Source organism: Protopterus annectens, chromosome 3.part0, assembly GCF_019279795.1.
Source record: "Protopterus annectens isolate FY-2018-M chromosome 3.part0, PAN1.0, whole genome shotgun sequence".
Taxonomy (NCBI): Eukaryota; Metazoa; Chordata; order Ceratodontiformes; family Protopteridae; genus Protopterus; species Protopterus annectens.
The window spans coordinates 1,431,813,529-1,431,840,087 of record NC_056731.1 but is presented as its reverse complement, the minus strand read 5'-3'; positions in this window follow the sequence as shown (position 1 = coordinate 1,431,840,087).

Genomic DNA, 26,559 nt, shown 5'->3' with positions numbered 1-26,559 from the left:
TCTTACTGAAGTAAAAAACAATAAAAATAAAAAAAGGGGCACCTGTCCCATAAAAATTGTCATCTCATTCATAGCTCTCCATTTTGCATATGTGTCTTCTTGACACACTTGATTTGGTCCAATTGGCTATACAACATGAATGTGTTGTTGTCATCCCTCTTTGTGGAGGTGGTAGTCCAAATTCAGCTAATATTCTGTACATATTTTTGTTTTACATTGTTGAAGAAATGGATACCTACCTCCCTCTTGCACATTCTTATATCATGTTGCCTTTGTTCTTCCCCCAGCTTGCCCCCCATTTCATCACTTTCCTACCTTCCCCATTTTAACACCTATCATCTTGTCAAAAAATAGAATCACACACAACACACATAAATACCAAAACAACAATGGAGCCCTTCACTTTTTGGCCTGTATCTTTGCACAGAGTTTAGCATTGTGCACCAATATCAAATAACAGTCAATGTCTCTTTCTTGGCGCAATTAAAAACACAAACAAATGAAGGCACTAGCTAAGAAAAAGACACATGCAGCCATCTGTTACCTCCCCCATACACTGTAACCTTGGTGTCTCAGTACTTATTCACAAATATATCAACTGAACTACATAAATTAATAACAAATGTGTTATAAACCATGAACATCTTTAAAATGACAATATGCATTCAGGTTTTCCAATACTTGTAGTAATGTGGACACTTGTCTGCATATAATTTCTAAAGTAGTCTCTTGAAGTATACGTGCACATTTGCAACACAATCACCAAATACTACACATTGCATACTCATCAGTCTGGTAACATGCAGAACTTGAAATACCTTGACAGATGAACATGGCTGGCTATCCATTTCATGCAGGCCTCCCAACATCTTCTCTCAAACATCCAATGCTGATGTCATCCACTATAAGTTGTCCTGCAGCCTTATATAAGACAGACTTGTTTTGTGGCTGTTCTCACTGCAGTCAGCTGGGAAGTGAGTGTTTCTATCTAGTTCGAGGTGCATAACTCTATATCCTAAAGTTAGCACTACAATCCCATGGATTGCCAATATTTTAAGACTTGCACATGCCTACATCTCCATTTCATGCAGGCCTCCAAACATCTCCTCTCCAACATCCAGTGTTAATGTCATCCACTGTAAGTTGTCCTGCAGCCTTATAAAAGTTAGACCTCTGCCATGGTACTTGTGTAAAGTACTTAGTTCTATAGTCTATGTACCTAGACAGGTAGGGGTTCTGTACTCACTACAGTCAACTGGGGGGTGTGTGTGTGTGTGTGTGTGTGTGTGTGTGTGTGTGTGTGTGTGTGTGTGTGTGTGTGTGTGTGTGTGCATGTGTGTGTGTGTGTGTGTATGTATGTGTTTGTGCACTTGCTTAACATTAGATAGAGAACATTTTACACCAGCATGTGGGATACTGCTATTACCATTTCTCACCACCAGACACTCTTGATGTCATCACCTATAAAGTGTTGTCTGGCACTCTCCAAGTCAGACTTGAGCTATGGCAATTGCCTTAACTACTGATTTTCATTGTCTGTGTTCTTAGAAAGGCAGGGATTCTATTCTCATTGTAGTCAACTGGGGTGTGTGTGCATGTTTGTGTACTTGCTTGACATTAAGGAGAGAATTTTATACCAGCATGTGGGACATTGCTATTACCATCTTCCTCTCACCAGACTTTTCAGATGTCATCAGCTATAGCTGATTTGCAGATATGCAGTATTCCCAACAGGACAGGGTCAAAGAATGGGCTGTAGGCCAGTCTCAAGTCACCTCATGCTATATGGTACAGACTACAGTAACAGGACTTTCAGTCTATCCACATACAACATGACATGGTTTGTAGGCCCTGTATTTTCTTGGTGAGAAAACCCTGTAGTGTCTGCAGCTGCTGCAGGTGTCTGGTGAGGTACTTGCAAAAGGGAGCATTATAATCTATTAGTGTTCTTCTGAGGTTTGAATACAGTGGTGTTATATCATCCTCAGATCTGGACATGATGGTCTGACTTTTGAGGTGCACAACATAGTCTTTCCATTCCACTTTGGACACTTAGTGTTCGAAGTTCAGATTGCTGTGTATGTGTACTCCCAGGTCTTGCACCACTGGGCTTCACCATAGGGAGAGTGTTGTCAATGTTGTAATTAGTGGGGAATTCCACTTTTTGCAGAAGGCCAAAATAATGACACATTTTGTGTTTATTTGTAGATTGTGTGGCTTTGGCGCCAATCATTTGTCTGTGTTAGCCAATCCTGTAGCATATTAACATCATTGGTGGACTCAATGATTGCACCCAATACATAAGAATCAGCAAACTTGGTAAGTCAAAGGCCATATACTTTATCCTGGACTGTCAAGAAATAGATTCAAAACAGTAAAAGGCCCAGCACACATCTTGGGGTAAGCCAGTGGTGACAGCTCTACTGATAGAGGCTGATTCACCAACTTTCACAGCATGTGCTCTGTTGCTGAGTCGATTGGTTCACCATCTAGTGATGTAAGGAATAATCTCCAACTGGGAGTATTTCTCAATGATACATGTGTACAAACCCTAGACCAGATCAACATAGGCAGTATGCACTTCCTCACCTTCATCCAGGCCTATCACACAGAATCAATGGGCTATGACAACATCACAGATCACCTACAGCATGCCTCAGAACATCCACCTACCTGACATGGTTGGATACACACTTCAACACACCCTCCAGATGGACTATGTTCCTGTAGAAGGGTGTACATCAACATTCATCTGTCTGAGTCACTGGAGGGACAGTACCTGATGAATGTATGGATAGAAACATCCTGACTCTCCTTATCTGTGAGGTAGACCAACATGTCATCATGGACCTTTTCTAAATGGACACTAAGCAAACAATGGCATCTGCTTCACTGATAAAATTATAAGATTTCCATTGGTTTCCTTTCCTATACACAAACATGCTAAGCAGAGAGTCATGGGAGTTAGCACTTTAGATACTACTGGGTGTAACAAACACACATGCTGTTTAGTTGATTCTGTGACAGCAAGTGTATGAGCACTGAGTTTATATTTAGGCCCTATGGTATTATGGTATTTATGATGTAATTAAATAATTATACGTGATAATTATTTGAAATGTGAGAGGGAATGACTACAGTGAGGTAATGTATATAAATAAACAGTACTCAAATGATTTATGTCAGCAGTATACTTATGGAGTGACATACAGTCATCAGACTAAAAATATTTTTTTAATAACATTTTTAATATGAGTGCCTTTATACTACTTTACCTGTGTGTTACCTTAGTGCAGCAGGTTTAAGCAGCATTGTGCAGAGGTAACCGCACCATATCATTGGACGTGAAGAGCCATTCACCATTGCTTGGCATTGCTGTTCGATGCGAAATGCCATGCAAACACAGGGGACAAAAAGTCAGGGGCTTCATTGGGGATTTTTTATTTATGTGTGTGGTGTGTGACTCTATTTTTGACCAGACTAAATGTGTTAAAATGGGGTAGATAGTAAAGTGATGAAATGGGGAGCAAGCAGGGAGAAGAACAAAGGGAAAGCAATATAGATATGTGCAGGAGGAAGGTATGAAAGAACCATAGCTATCCACTTCTTCAACAGTCTAAAATTAATATGTATAGAATATTAGCTGAATTTGAACTGTCATCTCAACAAAGATGGGTGACAACAATTCAGTCATGTTGTATACCTAATTGGACCAAAGTATGAGTGTCAAAAAGACATGTGCAAAGTGGAGAGCTATATACTGAACAGTATTTCTTCTTTTTTCTTTTTCTTTTTTTTTGGGGGGGGCAGGTGTCCATTTATGACTTTTTATTTCAGTAAAAGAAGAATGTTGGATAAGTGATGTAGGTATTTCTGAGTCAGGTAAGTAGGGTAGGTGAGGAAGCAGATGCTGACAAAGAAGACAGTCAAGACAAGAGACAGGGATGTTGAGGGATACAACAGGTTGGGGGACACCATGATTGCACTAGGGTGGGGACATCGGATGCCCATGCCTGTCGACCGTAAATATAGTAAGAATCTAGTCCTCACCCTCAGAACTGTCATCACTGTCCCTCTCCTCAGCTTGCTGTTGTAATGCTTAAAGTTTTCATTTGCTCAGCATTCCAGAGAGCATATTCTCCATCCAGCTGATGCATGTACCTACAGTGTTTTCCAAAATTGCCACCACTGCCAATACTCCTGGATGGTACCACTGCACCAGCTTCTGGGGTAATGTTACCTGATGTGGAGGGCCCAGGTAGGGCAGGGGCAGCACAGGTAATATTGCCAGGTTGGGTCCCAGATATGCTGGGTGTCAGTGCAGGAGCCATTGGTGCAGGGGCAGGGTGAGCCACAGTGGTTGGCCTATCTTCCTGTGCTGTAAAGGATTTTGTGAGTTGTCAGCAATTCATGACATCAAACTGTTGTGGCCACACATATAAAAATAAAAAAAGAGAAGAGAAGAGATAATTAGTACCATCATATGTGGCATACAATGCATTAGTACAATATCAATACTTTATTTCTACTTTTACATTTAAGTATACTTTTTAACAACTAGAACCTATAACTGATAATTGTTGTAAGCAATCCTTACAATATCCATATTGCACATATGCTTGATAAAATAATACAGATTAGTTAAACAGCATGGTAAATATTCCAATTTTATTGAAATTATTCTATAATCTTTTTAAATAATTTTACAATATATCTGTTACCTGTGGATTTGAACCCAAAACATTTAAATTACAACTGCCTCCTACATTTAGCTTGTGCTACAGACTGAAGCATGTATGGTTAATTTTACAATTAAGATATGCATGCTTTATTTGCTACTACTGTACAGAAGAGCAATACTTTAGATAAAATAATACTTAAGTTGTGCTAAATACATGCCCCTTGCTTCCCCTAAGTCTTTTTAAACAATAAGCATGAGTGTCACTGTTTGCTGCCATCTCCTGATCAGTTGCAGAATAAAAAAGAGAGAAAAAGAGAACAGCATTATGCATACCAGTCTTGCCTATATCCAGCTTTGTATCTAATTTAAATAATCTTTATCTGTACACTTACACAACTGCAAGATGTCAGCAGTCTTAAATTCATCTCGCCACTGGTTGAAAGCATCCTGCTTGCACCTTTTGAGGTCATTACAGTGGTGCCTGCATTGCTCCCCAGTGCATGGAATGCCAGTCACACTGGAGATAGCCTTGGCAAGACTATTCCAATCCTCTTATTTGTACTGACACCTGGTATAGTCCCCCCTGCAGCAGCCTTCAGCTGTGGTGCTTTACAAGGAGTCCAGTAAAGATTCTGGACTCTTCCACACCCCACCTTTGAGCCCTAAATTGGGCACATTCCCTTCCAGCTCCAGACATCGCTCAGGTCAAACAACAACAGTTAAGAGTGTTTTCCATCAAATTTGTGTTATCACATTTACTGCTAGTGCACAAAGCCAAACAACCATGCCAACCAAATTTGTGTGACATTAAATGCAGAGCAACAGCGCCAACCAGAGAAGAAAACAGTTTTTAAAAATGGAAGGTTAATCAGACAGTTGGCATTTGTTTATAGGTTGGTTGCTGCTGTAACTGTTATTTGATTTAAAAATAATAAAATTGGTGATAAACCAAACTGTGCTTTTAATGCAGAAATTCAGTAAAAATCCAGTAAGCACTTTCGTCTTTTCATACACAAGACTTCTTCAGACTGAATTAAAACCTCCCACTTCATTCATTAAATACTAAAATATATCATCACATGACATTCCCAATTAATGTCTTAACCATTTCTTTCTCAAATAGGCTACAAAATCTTCTCTGTTGTTTAGCCCAGCAGGATAACAGGCATTCAGCTTAACCTGCCATGTATATTCCAACCATCCCAACTCTTCCTCAGCATTCAACTTGATCTTATAGTCAGCAATATTTCCCAAAACCAAAAATTTAAAATTGATTTTACAACCCCCCATTTTATAATGTTTACCTAAAGCATTAGCTTCATTGCCAGTTTCCACAGCTCTTTTGTGTTCATACATTAATTTGAACAGCTCCCTACTAGTACGGCCAACATATAATGCATTGCAAGACTGACATACAATTATATAAACAACAACTTTGATTTGCAAGTGTAAACCTTAACTGATGAGGGCACATCAACTTACTTTGGATGATGCTGATTTTATTAAAGAGAGCAAAGGAAAGAAAGAAAGGGTTAAGACATTAATTTGGAATGTCATGTGATGATATCTTTTAGTATTTAATGAATGACGTGAGAGGTTTTAATTCAGTCTGAAGAAGTCTTGTGTATGAAAAGACGAAAGCGCTTACTGGATTTTTACTGAATTTCTGCATTAAAAGCAAAGTTTGGTTTATCACCGAGTTTATTTTTATTTTTATCAGTTATTTGGTTTAATATGTCTTAAACTGAGTTATTTGATTTAACTTTGCAGGCATTCATTACTCTGTACTTTTGCTAACCTCCAATCAACACAGCTTAGCATGTTTGTTTGGTGTCAAAGCACACATGATACAATGTATCCATTTTGAAATTGTTTGCTGTCTGCTTCCTGTCTGCAGGTGTTCTGGACCTACAGGTGTTGCTGACTATGCCACAATGCCGCTTAGTGGGATTGTGCGATGGTCATTAAAAGAGTTAACAATACGCCCTTTTTAAAATTGAGAATGTCTGCTTCTTGTGTGGGCCATTATACCATGTTTGCATGTAGGTAAATGGCGGGCAAATGTAACAGGCAAATCTCATCTTGTAGTATCCTTCTAAAAACTGTTTATTAGGTTTCATCCTTAAAAGACAAATGTGAAACTTGAACCATGATCTACAGATAGTATATATTGTGTGGCTCATCTTGTTTAACAGGTGTGCTACACACACACACGCACGCACACACACACACACACACACACACACACACACACACACACACACACACACACACACACACACTTGATTCACAAGTGTAATGTATGCGTCTTTATCATAGAAGTACTTTATATGAAATTTATTTGATTTATCCATTTCACTGTGCTTGCATTAAGCCTTGCACTATGCAAATATTTATAAAAAACATAAACAACATTACAAAATAAATTTTAGCACACATTACAGATTTTTACTCAATTTTGGATTTGAACTGTGATACCAATGAACCTATAAAACATAGTAAGGTTGTGTTATCCCTCTTTGCCACAGAAACAGCTTTGCAGCAGGAATGCATATCATTGTGTATACAAGCAAGTCCCATGTCATCCACAGTATTAACAAGACATATAACATTTGTACACTCTCAGTTGTTTGTACGTGTTAATTACATATTTAGTGCAATGACTGATCACACAATCATTTATGAATATTGTTTGCAGCAACACAACTCTGTCTTCTCTTTGTATTGTGTTCATTCTTCTCTTATCTGAGCTGTAATCTCAGGCATGCAGTCTGCAGGCCATTTTGTATAATTGTCCTTAAAATGTATGAGAATATTACATTACAATAATATACAGTTTTCAACAAAGGCATGGGAGTTGGCTATTAGTGAACAGAAACAGAAATGTGTGCCATTTCCATTTAAAATATTGATACAATTACTTCTACACTTTGTAAGTATAAGCTGGATGATACACCCACTACAGGTAAGGGAGTCTGAATTGCTACTGTGTTTTCCTTTTCCCTACCACTAATCTTTTACAGTTGCAATCCATCAGCAACTAACACTGAGGGAGTGCCTGCACTATGTTTACACCTGCTACACAGAGCCAAAAGTTTGAGATTCAGTAATTCTAACATGTTTACACCTCATTTGCATCTTCACCATGCTCACAGGCTTGAATCTACACTTTAAAAAAGTAACCATGTAGCTAGGGATGTGGATAACATAGAAGATGATTGCTATTAATTTGAATTTTTCTGCACAAAAATCTTCGGATCCTCATAAGGTATGAATACGTTTTTCAATTACATACTAGATTTGCTCACATTTTACTAGGAAAATATTGTTATATACATGCATTAGCAAATGCAAATTTTATCCATATGCACTTCTTAGACGTTTACTGATGGCATAAGCATTTTTGTCTCAGATACACAGTCTTATTAACTTTCTTCAGAAGTGTAATTGTTACAACTGTTTATCTCACACTCTTCTATGTTATTTCAGTGAAATGTAAATGTCCTATCTTGTGAATGACACAGGGGTGTTAGGCTTCTAAGATGGCCCATAGACACCTCTAGTGAAGTGCTGGGCACAGGTAGAGGTGACTAGCAATTGCACAAAAATGACTTTTCTGTTGTAAATGTGTACACAGTGTGTGATAATTTTTTTGAATGAATGTATAACAATTGACTGATATATTTATTCCTTGCATGGTATAAACTGTCATTTGCCTGTTCTTTTGAGGGGTGGGAGCCAATTTCCATTTGTGTGTTGCCACAACCAAAAACATTTATTTAAGAGGTCTGCTCTTGTTATTCCTTGTTTTGGATCAAGCTTTGGTTTGTGTGTTACTGTGATATGTTACAACCACATAAGCCTTTATATTTTAATAACCAAAGTTTTGTGTTTCACCAGTAGATAATATTGAAATAATAATAATAATAATATGTGTATATATAAGCAGAACTTTTATTTGTGTGATATTTATGTGTAGCATCCTTATTTGTTGCTTTATGTCACATAGGATTATGGCACCCAAGTGTCCCAATTCCTGCCAACCCCCTTTTAGTGACTCCTAAAATTATGTAGCTGTCCAAGTATTTAGGCAAAATGGTGACTTTCTGCTTGAGACAGAATGTGAGGATATGTCTGTCAGAATGCAGATTGGAGTCAGACTGTGAATGATGTCAATGCCATGGGAGGCATGGCAAGACTATGATCAGGGGTATCATAGGGCCACTGATATGATTTCATCAGCCATGAGGAGAGCACCTGCATAGGCCCAGTGACAACTAGTTATGATTGGGGGGGGGGTCCTGCTGCAGATCCAACATTGACACCAAATGAAGAGTTCATGTCCACTGCCAGAGATGCAGAGAGCTCAGTGGAAAGTGCACAATAACATGTGATTGTTGTTGGTACTGCTGTTTCAGGGAGGAGAAGTATGTCCAAGGATGAGCTTCCAGGTAAGCTTACATATGTCAATTTTTAACATTTTCTTATATAGTAAAATATTGAAAGTAATAGTTCACTTGTTTTAATTACTATTTTTTTGGTGGGGGCCTATTGATAAATTGATACAGTTAACAACACATTCAGGTTCATTACATATGGACTTTGAGTGGACGTGTCAGCCAAGTTTCACTTAAAAGTATTGTTAATGGACATAAAAAGACAATAAACTGGTCAGTACAATTGTGATGATGGTGCCCTTACTTTAGCTCCTCCATCTTGGATTGGTTGAGTAGCATACATTTCAGCTGCTTATGCTGTAATTAGCATGTCACAGTGTTTACCGTGTTTGTGCAGCTCTAGCCACTTATGGAATACAAAACAGAATGTGAATGTATGCTCGTAGCGGCATGATGCATACATAGTATTAGCAGACTGTATAGGCTTTATTGATTCCAGCCCAATGAGTCTAGTAAGATGTTTCAACTGATTGTGTTGCGAGCCCTTATTTGGAGTTTCCAGCGAATTTCTAGTAAGATGTTGCTAATTTCTTAAAGGCCTACAATGTTGGACACTGAAGACAGCTCATATATCACACATATTTAAGAAACTGATCATAATAACAGGTAAATTGTGCTCTGTCCATTTAATTCACTTAGTCCACAGGCAAGTCTGGTGACAAGCTGGTGAATAGCTATATAATTTTCTCTTGGTCAGGTGTGTTAATAAGGCAAATTTCACACTGAGCTGATCGAAGGAAAGACACTGAGGAAACGCGGAGCTATAATATATAACATTAAGTATCATATTTTTTGTTTATTTTGTTCTTTATTTCTTTGTTATTTATAGCACTTTGTGTACTGTGTATTTTTCTAGCTAGTTTCACTGTGTGTGAGGTATTAACTGGAAATTGTCCACTTTTATTAAGCATCTGTTGGGTTGTTTGTTTCTGATAACATGTTGCAGTTAAACTCTTTCTTCTAGAGGCTCCTTTAGCTGTTTAAAACTTTCATTTAAAGGCTCACTGCTGCTTTTCAGCTGTGAGAAACATTTCTGCAGTTTGTTTCCCACCCTCCGTCCCTGTTGGTATAGTGTTTTTATAGTTGGTGGCTTTGCAATTGCCCGCCCCTAGTGTAAATTTGATCTGGGACCCTCCTCCCAGTCTAGTGTCATTACCTCATTCTACCCAGTACAGGGAGAAAATTTGAGAAGGCCAATCAGCTTAGTTTCTGCTACTCCTTTCTCTCTTTCCTTTCTCTCTTTCCACTTAAAAAATATATCTGCTTTTACTGTATTTGTGTTTCTTCCTACTTTATTTTGCTTTTGTGTCATCTTAAAAGTACTCAATTGTATTTATTACTGCTTGGTGTAACTCATTCTAAGCCTTTTAGTTTAAGCATTTGGGCTTCAGACCAGTTGTTTTACATTAAGAAGGTTTGTGGTCTGCACTGTAGTTGCAGAACAGGTAGCTTACATCCTTCTAAGTTGGGAACTGCTGATTGAAGGCTCAGTGTCTGTTATTCTAAAAGTGTATTCATTCTGGTTTAAGCACTTGGGCTTCAGGCCAGTTATTTTACATTAAGAGGGTTCGTGGTCTGCACTCTTGTGGGAGGAGAGGCTGGACTCTGCTCTCCTGAGCTGGAAATTTCTGGTTAAAGGCTTATAGTGCCTGCATATTTGAACTGCTTCTTACTGAACTTGGTACACCTTGTCTGCTGTAGCATAGACTTGATCCAGGCCTGCTGAATCTAGCTTTGTTTGTATGCTTGTTGTTTGTTTGCTTGTTATTTCCCTGAAACACTAATTCCACCTAAAAGGCGGCTTTTCAGTGCTTCTGTGGATCCCTAGTGATATCTGCATTGCTTACTGTACTTATTTCCTCGTTTCACTTGAAAGAAAGTTACTGTTTGTCGTTTTTGCATTTAAGTTGCCTGTAACACATTGCATTTAAGTTACCTGGCACTTGCTCACTAAGTCAGCACTAAAAAATTAAAAGCACTACACTCTCACAAACTCCCCTTGAGTACCTTGTTCCCCATTGGCCATTTTTGCAATTATAAAGGAATTTCCAATACTATTCTAACACGTCCAAAGGTCAGTTGTCAATCTCCTCTCCTGTCCAGCTGGTGAATCTGGGAATCTTGAGGCAATGTTACAACTGCCTCATGTACACAGACAACCCTCTCCTCCTCCCAACAAATTCCAACACATGTGAGAGATGCAACCATATAGCCAAACTGGAGGCTAAGCTCTCTCAACTCAGTACTGGCGTAACCAGTCAGGAGGAGAATGAAACCACACTCACTACAATTCCAGTCTCACATAGACCTACCACGACAGCAAACCAAACACATAAACACACAAAAACATACTCGGAGGCTCTAAATAAAAATCTTCCTAAGCAGCAGAGACCTCCAAAGCAGACACCCAAGCAACTGCTACCCCAAAACAAAACACGTGCAACACATAGCTCACAAAGCCAGTGTGCCGAACAGTCACAGCCATTATGGCTAAACAACACACCTGATACACTTGTAATAGGTGACTCGATCGTCAGGCACAATGACGTCCCACTCACCAGGCTGAACAAGGAGAAGGTCATGGTGAGCTGCCTATCGTGTGCTAGGATCCGCCACATAACACAAGCACTCAGGTCACTCCAAGGCAAGTACAAATATGACTCAGTCATTGCCCATGCTGGTGTGAATGACCTGAGACGTACCTCCCTGGACTACATGAAAAGAGACATAGAGGAGCTCTCTGAGCATGTAGCCCAGGCCGGTATGACCCTGACCTTGAGTAGCATCTTACCCTCACCAAGAATGATGCCACAATATGAAGACAAGATGATCAATTTCAACAATTGGCTTAAGTATTGGTGTCATTCAAAGGGGATCCAATGCCTGTCAACCTGGGATGACATGCTCAACAAGCCACGATGCTTCACTAGGGATGGCTTGCACCTGTCACCCCTGTACTTTCGGATATTGGCAAAGGCTCTTGCTACCCACATAGTGCCTTTTTTAGGCAAGGCTCAAAAGACAAACCCACCTCCATAGGTATCACAAGGGATAAGAAACTAAGATTAATGCTACTCAATGCCAGAAGTCTAAACCTCAAGATGCATGCACTCAAAACTCTCCTTAGCATGGAGAACATTGATATCTGTGCAGTAACAGAAACCTGGTTCAAGGCTGCTGAGTGCACCCCAGCACTACCAGGTTATACCTCATAACATGCTTTTCGGCCCCAAAACTTGGACTGAACCACAAAAGGAGGGGGAGTATCAATATTCGTCAAAGATACCCACACCTCCAGGTTGGAGGCACAGCACGAAGCATCAGAGACTATCCATGTGCAACTAACAGTGGGTAAAACTGCCTTCCAGTTTATAGCCTGCAAAAGACCACCCTCCCAAACCCAGGAACCTCACTTGGCCTTCCTGAGAACACAGGAAAATATGAAGGTCTCTCCAAACACCATTATATTGGGTGACTTCAACTACCCAAACATAGACTGGGGAGAATTACTCTAGCTCCAACACCCTAGCCCAAAGGTTCCTAGAATTTATAAACTCAAATGCTATGGAACAACTTGTTACCACTCCCACAAGAGGGGAAAACATACTGGACCTGATCATCATAAATGTGGGGACTCTATGCTCCAGACCAGAAGTGTATCCCTCACTGGTAAGATCAGACCATAAACTAATCTTACTGGATATTCACATCCTGACCCCACCCCCTGCCCAGAAAACCACAGTGAAAAACTTCTCTAAAGCAAATTTCACACTCCTCAAAACTGAGGTGGAATCCTTCAAAGCCCCCGGGCCTGTGAAAAATACAGCCCAGACTGCAGAATCCTTTATAAACGCATTCTATGAACACCTTCAGGAATGCATGGATCATGCAATGCCAAATAAAACCAAGACCCAACCCTCCAAAGGCAGACGTCCTGTCTGATGGATCCCAGCCATAAACAAACTATACAATGGAAGGAGGAAGCTACTACATGATAGAGCAAAATCCCAAAAAGGGAAGGCATCTCTGATAAGTATTATCAAAAAACTATGGGCACTCATAAAATCATCTAAGGCCAGCTTCGAGAGAAAAATTGCAGAGGACACTAAGGATAATCACAAGGATTTCTTTAGTTATGTTAGGAACCTGGGTGGGAATTCCCATATATGCTCAGAATTAGTCCAAAATGACAAAAAATACACCAAACCCACAGACATTGCCAACATCCTAGCTGGCAGGTTCAGCGCAAACTTCTCCTCCCCACACCACCAAAAGGGCAAATATCTATCCAGCAGAGTGCTGCCCCCCTGACATCTCAGATGCTCAGGTAAGAGCCGCCCTCTCCAAAGCAAAAAACACAGCATCAATGGGACCAGACGGTGTCCCGGGCTGCATCCTACATGAACTCCAAGAAGAGCTAAACCCAAACATAAAACTACTGTTCAATCTCAGCCTTACTACAGGATATGTACCCAAAGAGTGGTGTACAGCAACAGTGGTCCCTCTCCACAAAGGTGGTGCCTCAACAGATCCTGGAAACTATCGCCCCATAAGCCTGACTAGCTTGGTCTGCAAAGCTATGGAAAGGATCATCATGGACCTCATAAATAAAGATATTGGGGACCTACAGACACTGGATCCTACCCAGTTTGGCTTTGTTAAGGGCAGATCCTGCCTCTTAAACCTGGTCAATTTCTTTGAAACAGTCACCAAGGCCATTGACGAGGGGAAGGTGGTCCACACAGCCTACCTGGACCTCGCAAAAGCCTTCGATACAATACCCCACTCGGGCATTATAAATAAGCTCACCAGCTTAAATATAAACCCCTATGTCACTAGATGGGTTGCAAACTGGCTCAAGGACAGAACACACATGGTTAGAATTGCTGGAGCCATGTCAGACTCCAAACCAGTTACAAGTGGCATCCCACAAGGCTCAGTTCTGGGACCTCTCTTGTTCGGTATATATTTCTCGGAGGTACAGGCTAACACGGAAGGACTGTGGCTGACCAAGTTCGCAGATGACTGCAAACTGGGTGCCATAATCGACTCTCCAGCTGACACAAGCATCCTCCAAGAGGGCCTCATAGAAACAGACAACTGGTGCCAGAGCCATGGCCTCAAGCTAAACGCCAAAAAGTGTATAGTCATCCCCTTTGGCAAAAACAAAGTGCCCACAAATTACCACATAGGTGGTAATCCATTAAGTACAGAAGAAGTAATTAGGGACCTGGGGACCCAAGTTGATAGCAATCTCTCATTTGACAACCATGTGGCCAAAGTGGTTAGAAAAACATTTTATATAGCCCACCTAATCATGAAGGGATTCACATCTAGATCAGGGGAGGTCATCGTGCCTCTTTACTCATCCCTCATCAGGCCCATAATTGAGTACAATGCCCCTTTTGGGAATTACCTTACCAGACACCTGCAGCAACTGGAAAGACCCCAAAAGTACCTCACCAAGAGGATCAAAGGGCTCAAACAGATGCCATATGCTGCCCGGTTAAAGAAACTCCAGCTCTACTCAGTGGCATACTGCCTGCTTAGAGGCGATCTGTGCCTGGCGTATAAGCCATGTCCAACCCGGAATTAATGGACATGCTGCACCTCAGAAAATCCAAATCCCATCGAGCTACGTGCTCGAGAGACTTGAACCTCAGCACTGAAATAAATAGGACATGCTGGAGGGACAGATTCATAACCCAGAGGCTCCCTTCACTCTGGAATAAAATCCCAGTACAGGTTAGGCAGAGTCCCTCATTGACTCTCTTCAAGAGGAATCTTGATGAGTGGATGGGAGATCGTAGGTTTACCCTGGGTATCACTTCTGTGTCACTGTTAGACAGAGGCACAATATACTAACCTCGAAAAAGGGCATAGCAAAATTAATTTAAAATGGGTGGTGAAAGCCAAACACACTCTGGCTAGGCTTATAAATGCCCTAGGGCAGATAGCCTAGTAAACCTATGAACCTATGAAAAGAGAGGCCCAAAAGCATATTCAACTCGATAAAAATAGTAAGTAAAAAAAAAAAACAGAATGAAAGAAAAAATAGGCATTGCAGTGTATTTGCCACCTGACTAGAGAGCTTGATGACAGTCATAGCTAAAACTGGGTGGGTGAAAAACATACAACTGTCAAGACAGTGTGATTTGAAGTGTACACAGATAACTGTATAATAACATGTAAATGTCAAAGTCCATGCAAGTAAGCAATATGAAATATGGAGATGAAGGAGGGCAATATAGCGGACCAATTCAGAGATGTATAAAATGGTAATACTGCTTGCCCATTCCCACCCATTTTTAATAAAATAATTTATAGAGCAGCAGCAGATCAACATCAAGTGTCAGTAGCCATAGTCAAAATCAGTACTAACAATGCTGTATATCACAGTCAGTTCCAGTAAAGAAAAAATAAACAGGGACTCATATCAGTAGATATTTGATCACTTCAGATATAACATGGGTACAAAATGATCTAGTCAAACTGTGTCAACAGCAAGCAAAATCAAGAGCTATGCAATAATGTACCTCTTCTAATGGACACAACGTGTGGGTAACAATAATTATTCTAGCTGCAGAGAACCTTCCAGTGACCTATTGAGGAAACCATTAGGTATATTACATCCTGGTTTATTACAAATACTTAACCAATTCCCCAACATTATATTATAGTGTGTGCAGGAGCAAACCTGTCTACAAAGACACCAGAAGAGAGAACCAAGACCACACTTGCATACTGTATATTCTATGAGATTGTTGAGTTCCCTGAGGTCCTAGGTGCCATATATTGCACACATTACTATTAAGTACACACCCAGTCCTAACACATGGATACATATAAACAAGAGCTGCTACTGCTCCCTGAAGTGACAGATAGTCTGCAATGCCATGGATTTTAACTATAATGTATTCATGCAACACTTATTCATTTAATATGATTTAGTCATTTGGCACACAACCAGCCTATACTATTTTTTTCTTTTCTTTTCTCTTAACCCCACTGCCAGTCAGTGATCAGACTTCTCTTGGTCATGTGATATTTTCTTTCCTCATCATAGCAGCAAGAATTTACAGGAGGGACAATAACTCAGACACCCATTTGAACCAGTTTGAGATTTTCTGTTTTATACCTTAGCTTCCATGCATACTTGACAAAGCACCAAAGAGGGGAATGCAATGGACTGATAGTGGAGAATATCCCCACACTTCTGCATAGGAGTTCCCTCCAAGCATCCCTGCCCCTTCTTCTGAAGCATGGGAGGTGGTCTCGCCAGTCTCCATCAGTGAAATCACACTGCCCAAGGTGTATTTGAATGTGCACATCCTTCCCCACTCCCTGGGAGGGGTGAGCAGACCACACCACATCACTCCTCCTTCTCCCTGCCTGACTCTTCCACTGCCATGGCTGCTAGATATACCAGGGATCCATTGTTCTGACCATGGAGGCAAGCAGTGGCTCTTCCGCTGGAGGTTACCAGACAGAGGGGTCCTTGGTCACCTCTGTGCCTTTCTCTCAACTGTGCTAATGGAAGACAGTTTTTTTTCCATAATTAAACACTGGCATGTACACACATGGGTGACTGCTGAGAGGCACAAGCAGCTGAACATTCACACTAAAAACACGCAGCATCTTCAGTAGTAACTTGGGTATTTATTCAGCCGGCAGGGATTTATTCTATCTGTCATTCAGGTAAGCCGCTAGCCCATGACATCAGTCACCCAGTAGTGTGATGTTGCTCTTTACTCTGCTCACAAAGTCAACCATACCAGCAACCCCCCCCCCCCATTCATTTTCACAGTGTTGGACCTCCCTTCTGTGTCTTTCCCCATAATTCATTCTTTATCCAGCTCTCCACACCAGCAGTTGTAAACCTTCTGTCTCTGTGTATCTATCCACATCGTGTATGTATCAGTCTTGTCTATGATGTTCATCAGCTACTCGTCATTCTCTGTTTATCCCCAAAAGCTATCTCTCAAAACCTTTACCAGCCACCCTTGTCTTTCAATAATGAAAATAGAACTGTATCACCAAAAAAATATAACCCATCCTCCAGCATTTATTCTGTGTAGGCTTCTATTGTGCCTTTTCCACTTCTTGCCGTACTGCTTTTTCCACTTTCCTACCTACTCCTTTTAGTTGTCTCCATTTATATAAATAGAGTGGTCACTGTGGTGTGCATACTAATATCGGTAATTTTGTTGGCCACTGAGATTTGCTATGTTGCCTACCTGTTGCATTGTGATACTTACTGGCTGTCATTATTTACCACGACAGTACATGCAGTCACTTGTTATCTTCAGTTACACAGGGACACCATTGTCACAACATCACACTTAATTTAAGCTCACTGTAGTAACGTTGTTTCTCCTGGTATAGTGCTGCTGGGCAGGTTACACTGTACATCTGTTTTTTAGCTGGCTTTTAATTCAGGATGCTAATGCTATTCCTTGTGTGATGCATCAATAATTACCTTTAGTGCACTTTATGAAGAAAACACTCTTGAAACTGGTGCTGTGTAGTTAAGCTGTGCTATTCTATCAATCCTAACCTCTCTATCTTTTGGGATACCAAATATTTAGGGGAAACATTAGTATATTCAGCATTGTTTTGTATTTTCAGACATTTTATGAAGCAAGCGCCCAGCAAGGTCTCATTATCCCACTCCGTAATTATAAGCAGAGGATAATTTCAGCTTCTGCAAAGAAGTGACTCAGTGCTACAAGTGAGATTTAAAATACATTCTGCCAAGAAGGTGGCAAATGACATATGCTGTGCTTCACAGATACTGTAATAAATCAGCTATTTTGTAACCATCAAAAGTGTTTTAAAATTGTCAAAAAAGATTTCTTTCACAATGACTGGCTTCTGCTTGTACTTTGTCTTTACCAACTGTATCCTTTTGTCTTACTGGAAAAGAACAAGAGTAAAGAAAATGCTAACTCCTGCCAAAAGAGATTACTTAATCCAGCAAACATGTAATTCCCTTGCTGGGCATATTTAATTCATTTTACTGCTTTACTTTATTGAGTTAGCTTCCAGAAAAAAATCATGTTCAATATTTAAAGGAAATCTTCAAACTGCCCAAGTAATTCCATTATATTTAAGCTTCCAGTAAAACCAGTTTGGGCTATATTCCTGATTTCCTTCTTAGTGCAGCAGATAATAGATGCTGTTTTTTCCCATTAGCACAATTATACATACATACATATATATATATATATATATATATATATATATATATATATATATATATATAGGATCATATGGCCCCAGGGCCCATACAAGCCTAGCCAAGTTCAATCCATGTTTCCAAGGGTGTCTGGTTCAAGCAGACACTACAATCAGCACCTATTCCCCCTGTCTGAGGGACACAGGTGGAACCCCCACGGTGAATTACCAGTCGCCCATCCAATCGCCAAAATTACACTTAAATAGGGTCAGCGAGGGACTTTGTTTAACATAGGCTCATAGATTCATAGGATGATACTAAGCTATTGGCCTGGAGGTCTTTATAAGCCTAACCAAGAATTTCGCCCGTGTTCCCACAAAGTTAGCACCTATTTCCCCTGTCCAGCAGGGACATAGATGGGATTCCAGGGGTGTGTTTGCTGTTTCCCATTCAATCATCCAGATTCCTCTTAAAGAGGGCTAGTGTGGTACTCTGCTTGACATGGAGAGGGAGTCTATTCCACAGATGGGGAAGTCTTTGTGACACAAATCTATCCCACCAACAAGTTCTATTAATGTCACAAACCAGGTTGAAGCCTTGCATGCGGGTTGCACAAGTGGAGTCTGACTTATGAATATGTAGCAACTCCATCTACGCTGGGTCTGAGGTGGCCTTGTATGCAAGGTCATCTCTGAGCTGTCTGTATGAGACTGAGTAGAGGTAAAGGGCTTTTAGCCTATCTGTATAGCATAGATGTTTGCAACCCTGGATTCTCCTGGTCAGGATCCTCTGTCGTCTCTCCAGCTGCTGCATGTGCTTAGCAAGGTACATGGCAAAGGTGACATTGTACTCGATAATGGGTCTGATAAGAGAGGAGTACAGGGGTGTTATGACCTCCTTGTTCCAGGATAAAATACCCTTACTTATGAGGTGGACCATGTAAAAAGCCTTCTGTACAACACAAGCCACATGGTGATCAAAAGTCAGGTTGCTATCAACCTGGGTACCCAAGTGCCTCACAGCTGATTGCATGCTTGGTACATTGTTATTAATGTGATAATTAGAGAGGACACCATTTTCCCCAAAGGGGATAATGATGCATTTATTGGCATTCTGTTTGAGGCCATGCTTCTGGCACCAGTCATTAGTTTGGGTAAGGCCCTTTTGGAAGATGTTCACATCACTGGGGAAATTTAAGACAGCATCCAGCTTGCAGTTATCTGCAAACTTGGTCAGCCACAGACCACTGGTTTTGGCTTACACCTCAGAAAATTATATCCCAAACAGTAGAGGCCCCAAGACTGATCCTTGGGGTATGCTCCTCATTATGAGTCTACTACTAAAGGTGGCTTCCCCTATTTTGACTGAGTGGATTCTATTAGTGAGCCAGTTAGCTACCCATCTGGTAACATATGGGTTGATGCCTAGTGGGAGAGTTTATCTATTATGCCTGAGTGAGGAATAGCATTGAAGACTTCAGCTAGGTCAAAGTAGGTGGTGTGTACCATCTTCCCCTCATCCATGGCTTTGTTGACTGTTTCAAAGAAGTCAACCAAGTTTAACAGGCATGATCTCCCTTTGAGGACAAACAAACTGTGTGGGGTCAACCATTTGGAAGTTGCCAATGTCCTCATTTATAAGGTCCATGATAATGCATTCCATGGTCTTGCAGATCAGGCTCATTAGACTGATGGTTCTATAATTGCCTGGGTCAGTGGATGCTCCACCTTTGTGCAGAGGGATGACAGTGGATGTCCTCCATTCGGCTGGAATGAAGCCAGTGCTCAGGCTTTGGTTGAATAGGGCGCCTGCTGGTGCTGAGAGCTCATGAGCCAGAGTTCATGTAGGGCACAACCAGAGATGTTGTCAGGTCCCATGGAGACTATATTTTTTGCCTTTAAGAAGGTGTTAAAGACCTGCCCCCTGGTGTTGAGGAGACAGGGGGCAGGTTTTGGTTTACTGATGGGGGGACATGGAGGTGAAGTTTTCATTGAACCTGTCTGCCAGCAGGTTGGCTACATCTACACCATTTGTGTATGTGGTGTTCTTGACCATGAGCTCAGAGCAGATTTAGGTGTTACCTTTGAGATTGCAGACATATGTGAAGAAGGCCTTGTGATTATCCTTAGTGGATGTGGCATGTTGGACTCAAAGTTAGCCTAAGATTATTTCACCAGTGACCTTATTTGCTTGTTCAGACAAGGGAGATATGGGTTCCAACATGGCACCCACTCCTTCTTGGTCCCGGACAGCAATTTATTTCCTTTTATTATAGAGTTTGTTTATTGCTGCTGTCCACCTGACAAGTTTACTCTTCCTTGAGGAAGATGATTTGGTCCTGTCAGGTATTGCTGAGTCCATGCAGCTATGTAGGTTTTCACATAGTTTTTTGGTGTAGGCTTGGACATTAGTGCTAGCTCCAAATGAAGGGACAGTGGCTATGAAGCAGCTTATACCTGCCCTCAGTAGATTGTAGTCAGCTTTGGATTTTTTTTTTTTGTTTGACCCTGACAAGGGAGGTGGGGGGGGGGGGTCAGGTGAGATGGTGATTCAAAACTGATAGCTTTAAGGTCAGATTTTACCAAGGAGAATGACACTGTAGAGGGTGCTACAGTGGCTGTTCATGTTGGTTAGCAACAAGTCCAGGATATTTTCACCTCTCATGGGGATGTCGACCAGCTGTTCCAATGCACTGCCACTGACAAAGTCAAGGAATCTCTGGGCATTCATGTAAGGGCTAGAATAGGTCTTCCCCTCTATGGATGCATAGTTAAAGTTACGCAGGATCAGGGTTGAGGGTTGAATCTTGATGGATTCAAGTAAGTTCAGATAGTTGGAGTGGGTGTCCTAAGTCAGGATTGAGGTTCTGTAGCTAGCTATGATTTGAATAGGTGTTTTGCCAACAGTTAAGTGCTCTTGGAGTATCACCTGTGCATCATATTGTTTCACCAGCTTGGGGGGGTGTATGTCTTTGATAAATATTGAAACTCCACTTCCTTTGGCTTTGTACCCCACCATTTGGGGTATGAAAGTATGGTCAGATGAGTAACCTGGTAAAGCTGGAGTGCTCTCTGCAGCTCTCTACCAGGTTTCAGTGACTGCACAAATGTCAGCATCCTCCAGGGCAAGGAATGCTTGCAATGAGTGCAGTTTCGTGCTAAGACTACTGGAGTTTAGCAGCATGACCTTTAAATTTCATTTAAAAGAATTTTTCACTTTGGTAATTTTGTGCTTATGACTTTGCCTAAAAAGGCACTATGGGGGAGGCAAGACACTTTGCCAGAAGCCTGAAGCCCAGGGGAGACAGATGAAGGCCATCTCTGACAAAGCATCATGGTCTGTCAATCATATCCACCCAGTCTGTCAGGTACTGGATCACCTTGGAATGACACCAGAAACCAAGCCAATTGTTAAAGTCAGTCATTTTCTGTTTGTATTGAGGCATCATTCTGGGTAATGGTAAGATGCTGCTTAAGGCTAGGGATATAAGTGACTGGGATACATATTCAGTGAGCTCAATCATGTCTCTTTTCATATAGTCCAGGGAGGTATGTCTTAAGTCATTCACACCAACATGGACTATGATAGAGTCATAACAGTACCTGCTGTTAAGAGACCTGAGTGTGTGCATCATATGGCAGATTCTAGCCCCTGACAAGCAACTTACTGTGACTTTCTCCTTGTCTAGTCTGGCAAGGGGCACATCTATGTATCTTACGATAGAGTCTCCTATGACTAGTATGTTGGGTTTGTGGCTGGGCCTTAGAGGCTGTGAGACATAGGTAAGTGTACTATGTGTGGTACTTGGTGCTGTGGGTTGTAATGTGCGTGTGTGTTTTTGCTTCAGAGGTCTCTTTTGTTTAGGAATGTTTTTGTTGAGAACCTCTGCATATGTAGGAGTGCATTATACAGGTGTGGGTGGTGTTACAGGTGTGGTGTTTGTAGTGTTTATGCACACAACCTTCTCAGTGCCAGATGTACTGGCTTGTGACTGAGAAAACAACAATTATAGGTTCTTAATGTAATTCATCTCTCACATATTGTATTCCTAGGTGGTAGTAGTAGAAGGCTGTCCTTGTACATCAGGCAGTTGCTACACTGTCTCAGGATGCCCATATCAACCAGACAAGCAGGAAAAACTATAAGAAATGGTCCCTCCATGATTGTTAGAATCTGTGGAGGAGAGGTTAGGGATAGCAGAGTGGGTACTATCTGTGGAGAGTTCTTATATGTTTGAGTAGTCTCACACAGGAGAGCTGGTAAGGGAAAAAAATTCAGCTGAGATACCTCACAAAGGGTTAAAACAGCACAGTGGCAGTGTGCAATGTGCAAACAAGCACAAACCCATGCAAATGCTGGGTTTAAATACCACAAAAGTAAAAGCAAAATAGAAATACTGAAATTGACCTATCAACCTGTGTCCCTGAGCTCTTAGCTAAACACCCTCTGCCAGACCAGTTCCAACCAGTTCACTTAGTCCCACTAAGTGCAGGCAGGCCCTAGCCAACACAAGATGGTGTAGCAGGAAACACAGGAATTACACAAACAGATCTGGATACAGCAAAACCTGTAACCAGACTATGCTAAAGATATTTAAACTATGTTTAGGTCGATTTAACACAGGAGAACATATATGCATTTAAATATAACAGTAACAAACAAGAGAAAGCTAAATTATACAAATTAACCAATTAATTAATAAAAAATCTCAAAACTATGTCCTGTTCCAGTAACCTTCAATCAGACAAGTTCTAACTGCACACTCCTCCTGCAACTAGGGAGCAGGAGAACCCTCTCCAACAAAAGATGACCTGGATTAGTGCTCAAGTTATACAAAGAGAACTAGATTCAGCAGGTCTGAATCTAGTATATTCTACACCAAACAAGATGCACCAATTTCAGAAAGAAACATTTCAAATAAGCAGGAACAATAAGCCTTCAACCAGCAATTCCCAACTCAGAAGTAGAGAATCTACCCTTCTTCCCCCAACAGTGCATACCACAAACATTTCTAATGTAAAATAACTGACCTGAAGCCCAAGTGCTTAAACCAGAACTAAGACACTTTTAGAATAACAGACAAACTAAGCCTTCAACCAGCAATTCCCAACCTAGAAGGATGCAAGCTATCTCTCCTGCCACAATAGTGTAGATCACAAACCTTCTTAATGAAAAACAACTGACCTGATGACCAAGTGCTTAAACCAAAAGGCTTGGAATAACAGTTACAATTTAATTAAGCTACTAACAAGCAGTAATAAATGCAGTAGAATCGATGTAACTAATTACTTTTAAGAACAAGCAGCAAAAGCAAAATAAAGTAATAAAGGAGGAAGAAACACAATTACGGTAGAAACAGACAGTGCATTTATTTAGGTTAAGTGGGAAGGAAGGAAACAAGATAATTCAAGAATGAGAAACTAAGGGGATGGGCCTTCCCAAATGATATCTCTTTCCTCAATAGAATGAGCTGATGAGAAGGGACTGGGAGGAGTGTCTCAAATCAGATTTATAGTAGGGGTGGGCATCTCAAAAGCCACCAAATGTAAGAATACAACAATAACTGGAAGGGTGGGATGGAAAAAATGCAGCCAGAGATCAGCAATATTCACAGCAAGCAGGTCAAACACTTCATCTAAATAGACGCATTTCCAAATAAAAGAACAATACTGTTTCTCACCACCCCCACACTAATTAACTGATGTTATTCACAGTTTGCAAAGGAATTCTTTGCTAACGTTTTTAACTGACCCTAGCCAAGAACTCTTAAAACTCCAACAGAACAGAAAACTTAAAACAAAACAAATGTAATACTAGAATAAGATACAAAAATACAAGTGATCAAACCTTAAATGAAGAGCTTCAATTCAAGATAAAATGCAGCCAGAAATTAGAAATATTCTGAACAAGCAGACCAAGTACTTCAGATAAATAGTGATATTTCTAATTACAAGTGCAATGCTGTTTCTCAGCTCCCCCACCAATTAACTGATGTTATTCACAGTTTGCAAAATACTTCTTTGCTTTTTTAACTCTTCCTAGCCAAGAACTCTTAAAATTCCAAAAGAACAGAAAACAAAGAACAAAAACAAAACAAATGAAATACTTGAATAAGATACAAAATAGAAGTAATCAAACCTATATAGGAGTAAAAACTACATGGACTGATAAGACTGCGTGTGCATCATGGCACAATGTGCACACAGTAGCACACAATTTTGTAGTCAGTAAATGGCTCTATACTGTGTGTAGAGTTGCAAAAACATGGAAAACACCACAGCACCCTAATTACAGCATAAGCAGCTGAATTGTACTCTAATCTACCAATCCAAGATGGAGGAGCTATTCAACAAGCTGTAAAGCAATCATGTAGACTCACTGTAAGTTTTTTCCTGTGAATTCCAAAACCTATTAGAATACAGCCACATAAACCTCTCTACAGTTGTTAGTCATGTGTATGTGCAACAGGCCGAAGTCTATGCTGCTGCTGCTAACAGACCTCAGCCAAGAAGTAAAGGTTGTTTAGACCCCAATTAACTTTGCATGGCCTGCATGATGTGGAGACTGTAGAGCACTACAGGGTGGATAGAGACACACTACAGGAACTCTGCAACCTCTGTTGTCCTCAACTGCGAGCAAGTACAAACCAAGGGGAATCAAAACCAGTGGAGACCAAGGTATGTGTAGCACTTAGAATATTAGCTACTGGAACCTTCCAGAGACCAACAGGGGACATGTTGAGGTTGTCACAGTTATCAGCATCCAGGATCCTCCATCAATTCCTGAATGTGAAGATACAGCATGTCAATGAGTACATATATTTTCCCCATACGCTTGAGGGCAGAGACACATCTATGTAGTAGTTCTAATCTGTAGCACACTTCCCTGAAGGCCTGGATGCCATACACCGTGCACGTGTAGAAATCAAACACCACCCAGGAACAGGGAAGAGTGTACATAAATAGAGAAGACTTCCACCCCATCAACTGCCCGGTCATGTGCAACACTAAGGGAATCATCCTGAATGTGTGTACCGGCAACCCAGGCAGTTACCACAACTCACATATCTGGCGCAACTTACAGCTGTATCAGATATTTTCTAGGGGAGATATCACACAGGATCATTTAGTGGGGGGGGATGCAAGTTATGAACTGGAACCATAGCTGATGATGCCCATCAGAAATGCACACACACACACACACACACACACACACACACACACACACACACACACACACACACACACACACACACACACACACACACACCAACAAAGAACATTATAATGAGGCACACATTCAAACAAGAAAGATCATAGATTATGTGTCTGGGCTACTGAAGTCATGGCCTTGGTGCTTAGATGCATCTGGGGAGGACCTGTGTTACAAACCCCGTAAATGCACTGAAATCTTCCCCAATCTGTGCTATGCTTCACAACACTATCCTGAGAAAATAGCTTCAACAGGACCAGCAAGGGGACGATCTGCACATCCTACCACCACTGGCAAGGTCACCACAGCCACATGCAGGTGAGGAGTAAGAGGAGGAACCAGCAGCTGCTGTGGGTGTAGTAAGAGGTAGGCATGCATAATGTGCCCTTGCACTGGCCAAGAGACAATAGATAGCATACACACTCACCAACTAAGGGATTAAAACCTTCATCCTTTGCACATAAATGCAGTAACATTGATGACAGGCAACACTCACAACCTTTACTTAGGTTCATAGGTTCATAGGTTCATACTAGGCTATCTGCCCTAGGGCATTTATAAGCCTAGCCCAGAGTTTTGTGGCTTTCGCCACCCCTTTAGTTTGGAGGATACTATGCCCATTATTTTGCTGTGCCTCTGTCAAGCAGTGACGCTGAGGTTATCCCTGGGGTATACCTGCGATCTCCCATCCATTGGTCAAGATTTCTCTTGAACAAGGCCAGCAAGGTGCTCTGCCTCACATGTACCGGGATTTTGTTCCACAGCATAGGGAGTCTCTGGGTGATGAATCTGTCCCTCCAGCACGTCCTATTAATAACCATGTTAAGGTTTAAGTCTCTTGCCCTTGTAGTTCTGATGGATTTAGATTTTTTGAGGTGAAGCATGTTCATTAATTCTGGGTTGGACATGGCCTTGTATGTCAGGCACAGGTCACCTCTGAGCAGACGGTAAGCGACTGAATAGAGCTGGAGTTCCTTCAGTCGGGCAATATAAGACATATTTTTGAGACCCTTTATCCTTTTGGTGAGGAA